Source organism: Camponotus vicinus, unplaced genomic scaffold (assembly GCF_025532165.1).
Source record: "Camponotus vicinus isolate PSW18456_S1 unplaced genomic scaffold, iyCamVici1.0 SCAF_3, whole genome shotgun sequence".
NCBI classification, from domain to species: Eukaryota; Metazoa; Arthropoda; class Insecta; order Hymenoptera; family Formicidae; genus Camponotus; species Camponotus vicinus.
In genome coordinates, this window is record NW_028141967.1 from 10203101 (window position 1) to 10212783 (window position 9683).

A 9683-nucleotide genomic window follows, 5' to 3' on the forward strand; every position below is an offset into this window, starting at 1 on the left:
AAAATCAACTATGTGTTTTCTTTACACCAATTGATTCCTCTCATTATTTTGTACGTAAAAGTATTAAGGTAAGATAATCGAAAAATGAATATTTTACAAGATATTTTACGGTTTATGTAAAATTAAGAAATTATTTCAAGCCTCATAACTCAAAAAGTACTTAACGAAAAGGTACTTAATTATAGCGTTTTGGAAAGCTCTCGAGATAAGCTACAAGAGTGTGCTGTTACGTCCCGGGATGTCGCGGCTCTAAAAGAGAATTCGGACGTCGCGGGGCTCGATCGCTTTTTCGGGTCAAGCGAACCTATGCGGCTCTTCCCGGGGATACGTGCGATCTGAAGCGCTCGGAATTATTGTTCGGGCTCGGAGTCAGTGGACTCTTCGTCGGGGTACACGATAGGGATGACTATATTACCGTCTTGAGTTACTGGATGATTGGCAGGGTGTAGCCAATAGTCTAGAAGTCGCTCAGGGCACTCGGGGCATTCGTCGCTAATTCTGATGCTGCTTAATCTACTTCCACAGGAGTAACACCCGAATCCGATGGGTTCGCCAATTATAAGTCTATGTTTCGTCACGTAATTATACCGTAGACGCTCTTCAGCGGGCAGGGAATAATAACAGAATGCGCACAGAGCGGCTCTAGTTTGATTATTCGCGAAACCGCAAGCTTTCTGGCAAAAGCTCAGGGAGAGATCGGGGGTATTAAGGGGGGCCTGAGTGATCCGATCACGAAACACGCGGGATCGCATCGGGGAAGAGCGATTTTATCGGGTGAAATCCGATTTTCCAGGGATTTTCTTGAAAGTAGGTCTCGGTTGGGACTAAGTCCCTTTAACGCAGCGTCGGTTTAAAGGGATTCGGGAAAGTAGGTCACGGGGTAATTGGGTCAATTTATGTAGGTCACTGGGTCATCGCATTAAATCCCAAAATAAAAATTAGGTCACTGGGTCAGTGGGTCATCGCGTTAAATCCCAAAATAAAATTAGGTCACTGGGTCAGTGGGTCATCGCGTTAAATCCCAAAATAAAAATTAGGTCACTGGGTCAGTGGGTCATCGCGTTAAATCCCAAGCGTCGGATTAAATCCCAATTCATAATTTCGTTAATTACAGCTTAAGGAGAGGACCGCGGTCATTTATCACTATGAATTCGAATTGTTGTTATTATTATTATTAATATTTGGCTATTATTCGCGGAATAGAGCCGGTATTCGCGGTAATTCGCGGAGATAAGGCCGGGAATTTAATACAGAGAGACTCGATTGACCACTGGAATGTACCGCGGCGCCGAAGGGTCGGGCTAAGATCGTAAAAGTGAAACCTTATACAAAAACACGATGGGCCTGGCAAAAAGTCGTGACTTGCACAAACAGGAATTTTCAACCGTCACTTACCTCCAAGATGGCTTCGCTTCATTTCCTTTCAAAGATTAATTTCCACGTGGCCTGGCCGCGTTGATTAATCAGGCTGCACTGGTAGGCGGGGATCGCGGCGCTCCACGCGGGTCTCCGGGATGAACGGAAGCGGGTTGATGCGGCTGGTTATCAACGTCGATGGGGATGAGTCGTTCTGGCCACTTTATTAAGCACGTGGTTTTATTTGCACTCGCGAATAATTGTTCGTATTCTTTATCGTAGTGGTTTGTTTCTACGATATCGATATAATTGGTGGACGCGGCGTAGTAATGTCTCGCTATCATCCGACGGAGTTGATTTTTCCTACCGGCACGGCGTGTTTTAGGCATTGTAGAAAATTAAAGTCATATTCGGATTTTCTGTAGGCGTCGAGCGGCTTGTCCTCTCTGAGCCGTCACTTCAAATCAGAAATGATTGATTATGCTTCGGATTTTCTGTAGACGTCGAGCGGCTTGTCCTCTCTGAGTCGTCACTTTGAATCAGAAGTAATCAATTATGCTTCGTATTTTCTGTAGGCGACGAGCGGTTTGTCCTCTCTGTCGTCACTTCAAATACGAAAACTCGATTTAATTGTTATAATTTAGTAGCACGTGCCTGGTTAAGAATATCTGTATATTAACGTCGCGTCGCGTGGGATGTGGATTTATTGAATTAGGATTCTTTTGAATGATCACGAAGTTTAGCACACACTAATATATATTTCTAAAATAATACACAAAATGTAATATATTTAAACTAGCACTTAGATTCGAGAATGAATTTATAATGAATTTGGAATTTGAGTTAAGATTATGATATGGAATTAGAGTTAGAGTCCAGCTTGGGACTTGTCGGTTCGGTGTCGCGAGTTAGACTGCTTGAGTCTGGGCCCGCTCCGAGGTCCCTCGATTTCGGCGGCTCGACTGCTGCGGCGGTCGAAAGTGGGGAGCTTGGAGAGGGAGGGGCCCTAGCTGAGCGCCATCTCTGGGCGCTTGGCGGAGGCTTAAATCTAACGCAGTGCCGCGCTCGGCCGCTAGTCGGAGTTCGGTGTCATAGCGCGCCTTGGCGCGCTTTTCAAATGCGCTGAAAGAAACTTAGAAGATTTACATGAAAGTTCGTGGAAAAATCAGGCGCGGGATGTAACAGTGCAAAAATATATAGGGTGTTCCGTTTAAAAAAATTGAAGTGACCTTCACGTGACCTTCAAATGACTCTTCAGTGTCAAACCAATGATACCATCTTATGGCCCCCTCGAAACCATAAAACTTTTGTCTGAAACATTTTTCTCTAAAATGCTTTGTTTCCGAAATAATTGCGTGCGTTAATTAAAATGGCTCACCCTGTATGTATCCATAAAGATAAAATATTATAGGAAAATAAGGAAGATATTGGGCAAATGTTTGGAATAAAGAGATTAGAATTACATTGTAAATAAATAATTTTTTTTTTTTACGAGGGAAAAATGCTCCTTATGCACACCCCCGCCAGCGACTGTGCCCCACCTTAAAGTCAGGACAAGCGCTGGTAGGAGTAGTGTTGTGCTCTCCCGCCAATGACTGGGCATACCAACTAAAAACCTCTCGCGACCATTCTCTGGTCGTTGATGCCCGAACCCTGAGTACCGTTTACACATGCTACCAGGAATATCTGGCTCCGTTAATAACTATATTTATATTATTTTTAAATAAATTCGACAAAAATGAAAAGAAAATAGACAATAAATTGAAATATGTTATTAGCGAAACCAAATAATAGCTTTATTTCAAATGATATGTATAACATTTTTTATTTAGACTTTTATATATAAAAATAAATAAAATAATTATAAAATAAAATAATTTTTAATTATAATATAATATCTACATTACACATGTAAGTGACATTTTGTTACAATATTACTGTAAATTTGAGATCCTAATGTTTTGTAGCTGCCTCTTCTTTGTACTAATTTTAATACAAAGAAGATCATTTAATAATTTTATCAATATTTTTTTACTATATTTAACATAGAATTTATATTCAAACTGTTTGAGAAAAATGTTTAAGAAAATTTATTTCTCGTTGACCTTGTGCTAAGCATGACACAAAAATCACAATCACAGTTAAAAAAATTGCATAAATGAAAGACTAACAAATCTTATCACGGGGGAAATCTACATGTAGATTGCCTTGAAGAGTATATAGGTTACGTCTCTTTTCTCTATAACCAAATTTTTTACAGACGTCTCTTTTATGATTGTGATTTATTAAAAATCACTGTTATATATTTTTATGTGATTTGTTATATCTGTACGGTATTTATTTACAGCTTTTCCTTTAATTATGTTTTATTTAATTTGAATACCGTGTGTCAACGAGTAATGAGACAAACATGAATGCATTTCCTTAAAATCTTTATATTATTCGCATCTTGAGATGTCATAAATAGTTACAAATTTAAATATGATTTCCCAATTTCATGGCATGCTCGCATTATAACTTTTTTGTTTTACTATTTTCTTTCCGTGATAGATTTGCTAGTCTCTGACATTTATGCTATTTTTTTTAACTGTGATTGCGATCTTCCATGACATTGGAAAATGCATATTTTTTTCCTATTATTGAACATAAAAAATAAATTAAAAATCAGTGAATCAATGATAAAAAATCAATTTTATATTATATTAGGCCAAAAACCGATTTTTAAAATACTAATAATATCAAAAAGAAAGGATGCTTTCGTACTTTGTGTAAGTTACAATATAAAGTATGTTCTATGTTATTTATATTTTCTTTATTTTATAGTATTTTAATTTGTTTATCAAATTTTATTTATTTGTTAACTTTTTTATTTTTCTATTAAATATATTTGCTGTTTTCGCAGCATGATTATTATATCGCGTACGGGAATATATTTTAACCGTCATTAAAAATTTTAACGCTTGCATGCGGTGATTGTAACATTTATCATTTCTATCAAACCATCCGGTATGCATTTTATTCGTTGCATACATACCTTCATTCGTTATCTTTTCAAGAACTTGTGTGGATGCCCAATGACGTTGCCATGAACGATTGAAGCTCATTAACTGCGTTTTCATTATATTTATAAAGAAGCTTGTTGGTCGAGCTAATTTTGTAATTGTTGGAGCATCCTCATCTGTGTTAGGATATTCACGATATTCGATGTATCTTTCATTTGGCATTGCGTCCTCCATTGGCGTTTTCAACATTGTTGCACGACAATTCTCACAATTGTTTTTCAATACATCGTCGTGCGACATACCCTGCAAAATATGTTATTGCATTTTCATCATAATTATTAAATATACTTACATTGTTCACATCATACTCTTCGAGAATGTCTGCATGTTTGTCCAGTAATTCTGTTAGGTCGGCATCAACATCGTCATCAACATCATGAACAGCAGTAACATTATTTTCACTCATACAATTTTTGACCGTCTTAATAACTTGATTCGGTTTATTAATGAGAGCTTCACTTTCAAGACATTGCACATTGCACAAGCTTATCGCTTGTCTGAATGTAACCAGTGGATAATATATGTCTAATTGATAGTTGCACCATTCTTGCAGTTGGATTAGGATTAAATCCGCCGCGTTGTCGAAGTTTTGAAAATAAATGTTCCACTGAATCTTGATTGCATAAACCTGTTGCAAGTTCAAATTCTTCATTTTTACTTGTAAGTTCCTTATACAAAGCAAAAATTGCTTGTGTCGTAATGACAAAACCTTTAAAACAAGGAACTTGATGTATTCTGTTCGGAAATTTGATCCATCCCGAACACCACTGCATGAAGTTTGACAACAGATCTTCAATATCAGGATTTTTCTTCGATAATGGCCGTTTTCCGCCGAATGTGACATTAAGACTGTATGAGTTGCAAGCATCAATAACGTTGTTCATATACTTTGCAAAATCAGCCGTCGCTTTCCATGTATTTGAATTTAATCCTTTTTCGTCACCGGCTAGTTTAATTGCAGCTGCGAATGTATGGCTAAATAATTGAAACGCTCTTTTTACATTCATCGCTTCAAAACAATTCGGATGAATGTGTGCCTGTGTAATATGGGACAATAAATTTGAACCTCCTTTTGTCGCATTATCAATGTTCCAGGTTTTTATAAAATCAGAGTATGATGCAATTATTTCTACTTTGTAATATAAATTATCATGCGTTCTAAGGAAACTCGCTAATCTTTTTATCAGATGTGGAAAATCATATAAAGTATAATATTTTTTATTATTATGTATGAAATACGGTTTTTGTACATCAATGCCTAGTTGATTATAAGCAGCTTGATTATTTGTACCTTGATCACATGTTACCAGTTTCACATTAGCACCCGTTTCATTCAATTTATCTAGACATATTTGGAGTAAATGAATTATTTCATGTGATCTCATACATTTGCCTGGGAGAAAATATGCGAATGGTTGTCGCCATGGATGACGTACATTTAAGCTATCAAGACAAAAGACAAAAACGCACTTGGTTCTTTCTGTTTGTCTACCCAAAGGTCCTAGATCAACAAGACCTATTTCATCTAATTTCGAAGAATATTCTTCATAACTTTTAATAGACATTTCATCCCATTTCAAGGCACACACTCTTTCTTTCTCAGGAATTTGTGCTATTTTTTCTTTTAATTTTTGAAATATAGTATCACAAAATCCTGGTTTTATATTATATTCTTCTACCCATCTTCTAATTGTTCTTTGTCTAGGAAAATTGCAACCTGCTTCCTTTAAACGGCAAAATGCTGATGCTGAGTAATAATATAATTGTTTCGAAAGCATTTTCTCTTCCTCAGTATATCGTGTATGTGGTATATGCAGTTGCAAATGTATCATAGTCTTTGCTACAGGATGCAGTTCTTGTTTATTTATTAAATTTTATAACAATTCTTTCTTCTGCTTTCTTTTATTTGAGTCTTTACATTTACACATTTGTGCCATCCTTTGCATTCGAGATTTTAAGCACTTTATTTTTTGCCGCAAATTAAAATTTTCAATTCTCAATGCTTTGAGCTTTGCATTTAGATTGCTTTTTTCTTTATTATTTCTTTGAATGCTATCATTTTTGCATTCAACATTTATTTCAGTGCTATTAAATTCAATCAAATTTTGATGGAGTGGCTCCAAGCGCATCCATTCTATTATGTCTTCCTTTTCCGCAGACGTTTCGAAATTTAAAACTGCAGGTCTATAAGTCCGCAAGACACACTCTTCAGATATTTGTTTCTCCATTATTAAATTTCCATCGTTAGGTGAAAATGCTGCTAGATTATCTCTTTGTGTTTCACCATTTTGTACTTCAATATTTTCTTCGCTTGCAGATGAGCCAGCGTTTTCATATGGAATTGGTACAGCATCCCTTCTTAATCGTTCTTTTTTTGCGTTTACAAATGATGAAGTAAAGAAATGATTTTCACACAATCCTAATTTTCTAATAGTACTGGAAGATAATTTTTTCAAATTCGTATTTCCTGTAACAAAAATACGACAAATTGTGAAAATTACGTGTTTGAAGCCAAGGTCGTTGCTAGCATAGGCGCCTTTGTGCAAAGGTAATTTGGCGGCACTTTTTTCATTAAAATATTTTTATTAATTTTTTTAATAAAAAAATAAATGTGTAATTCTGCTTTTTACGTTAATTTCTTTTCGTTCAAATTGCATAAGAGATTGTAAAAAAATACAAGACGATGTATAAATATTTTAATAAAATTTTTAAATAAATATTTAAGAAAATATTAATACATTTAAAATTACTTTTAAAATAAAATGACATCTATTTGACATTTAATTAAGCAGCTTTTATAAATTTTATAGTGCAAAATAGATCCAAAAATGCTTTGGAAACTTCATAAAGAAATCCAAAAGTCCAAATTCAATTTATCAGTCATTTTGAAATTCGTCACTACTTGTATAAAAGTTTCATATCTTAGTCATTCTTATTAGAAATAGGAAAGTAGTTTTTAAAATATAATTTGGCGTTCCCCTTGTTAATGCGCCTTTATGCAATAAGAAATTATTTCAAGCTTTATAACTCGAAAAGTATTTAATAAAAAATATTTTATTATAGTGTTTCGGAAAGCTCTCGAGATAAGCTACAAGAATGTGCAATAGAAAAGAGGAAGTTCTATTTAAAAAAAACCTAACCCAGAAATGACCTCTAAATTTAACCTCAAGGTCACCATCAGGTGTCTCCTTAAAACTTTCATATTTGATATTTTTCTCTAAACCTTTCCTAAAGAGTTATTAGGTTATAATAGGTCATTTAAAATGGAATAATATAAACCTAAAGGCTTAGGAATTAGCTTACTTACTTATATATTATAAATATTTTAGTGTTATAAAATTGAAACTTTTTAATTGAGAATAAATTTTTAATTAAGAATGAACTTTTAATTGAGAATTTTTAATCGAGAATGAATTTTAAATTGAGAATTTTTAAATAACTAGAACAATACAAGCGCGCGCTACGCGCGCGCCATTTATTTTATGTACATAAATATAAACAAATACAAATCTCAGTTCCTAATTGCTTCAGAAAAAAAAATATATATAGGGGAGACCGGGAACAAAAGTAACATTTTTTGTATTACAGGTCAGCTATTAATTATCGACAGAGATATAATAAAAAAGATTATATATTAAAAAACTATTTATTATTCTATTATTATACTTATGTTTCAATCTCAAATGATAGATATTTAAAGAGCTACTATAGCTTTTCGCAAGTACGTTGATTGTTACTTTTATCCTGGGATCTGGGACGAAAGTAACATAGTCTGGGGATAAAAGTACCAGTTCTTATTTTCGCGAAAATATAATAAATATGACTTTTTTTCAATTTAAGGTAACTTTTATTATAATCTTTTATTAAACAAGATAACTTTTATTATAATTTTTATTATAAACTTGTATTATATTAAAATAAAAAATAAAATAAATATTTATTTTTATCATCTTTGAAAAACTTAAAAGAAATAATCTTCGTTAAGCAAAATAATTATAAATAATATTATAAAATAATTATATTTAATATCACATCAGTTTTGTGATTTTTTAAGTCTAAATAATAGTTTAATTCTAAGTAATAGTGTAATAATTGTATGATAACTACTAATACAAAAAAGATTGGTCTATTCCGATTCACAATTATGGCATACGTAATAAGAATCGCCTTTGGTACAGTTATTATGGGACCAGTCCTTACACTCTAAGCATCGAAACATGTTACTTTCGTCCACAGAGTGTCGTGTTATTTTTGTCTTCGGACACATTTTTTAGAATAAAAGCATTATAACCCAAATATGATGCAAGACTTATCCAAATCATCTATAAATACTTAAGAATATATTTTAGAAGAATGCACCGGCAAATAATTATATCAATATATACACTTTAATTAGGCATAGATACAAAAAAACTAAAACAAGAAATATTTACGTGAATAATGCAAATACACTAATTTCACTCCTGCATGTGCAACTGGAGCGATCGTTCTACAACAATTAGCTGAAAAGGAAGAGCATTAGGGCGTATGTGTTTGACTGTATAGTACAAATTATTCAATATATTGTGTAGGTTAGTAGTAGGCTTATTACTTTCATGACACTATTACTTTTGTCCCCAGTCTCCCCTATATATTTATTCATATATTTTTAATTTTTAATATTATATATATATATTTTACACACACACATATATATTCATATAGTTTTAATTTTAAATATTATATATATATGTATATATATATATGTGTGTGTGTATACACACACACACACACACACACACACACACACACACATATATATATACATATAGGTATTCCTTTTCTTCATCTAGCAAAGATAAATTCGCGTTCCTTTTTTATGTATTTATAGAAATACAGAATTAGTAATCAAGGAAAACTTTATATTTGATCAATGATTAAATTATTGAAAATTATTATATTATATTGAATGTATTATATTATTTTATGTAGTTGTTTTTGTTATTACAATATACAATTTCCTTTTGTCAACATCTATGTCACAATATTTCTTATTATTTATATTAGTATACTGGGTGTGCTAGGATTCGCGAACATGGAATATATATAATATATATATACAGGGTGGCCCACGTAAAGTGTTACAAATTTGTATTTCGGAAACGAAGCAATTTAGAGAAAAATATTTCAGACAAAAGTTGTATGGTTTCAAGGGGGACATAAGATGGTGCTATTAGTTTAACCTTGAAGAGTCACCTGAAGGTCACGTGCAGGTCACCTCCAACT

The 9683-nt window shown here is 33.3% G+C and overlaps 1 pseudogene; it reads right to left on the minus strand.

Moving 5' to 3' along the window:
* Positions 1 to 4202: 4202 nt before the first annotated feature.
* LOC145968983 (uncharacterized) lies at positions 4203 to 4963 on the minus strand (annotated as a pseudogene).
* Between the last annotated feature and the right edge of the window lie 4720 nt (positions 4964 to 9683).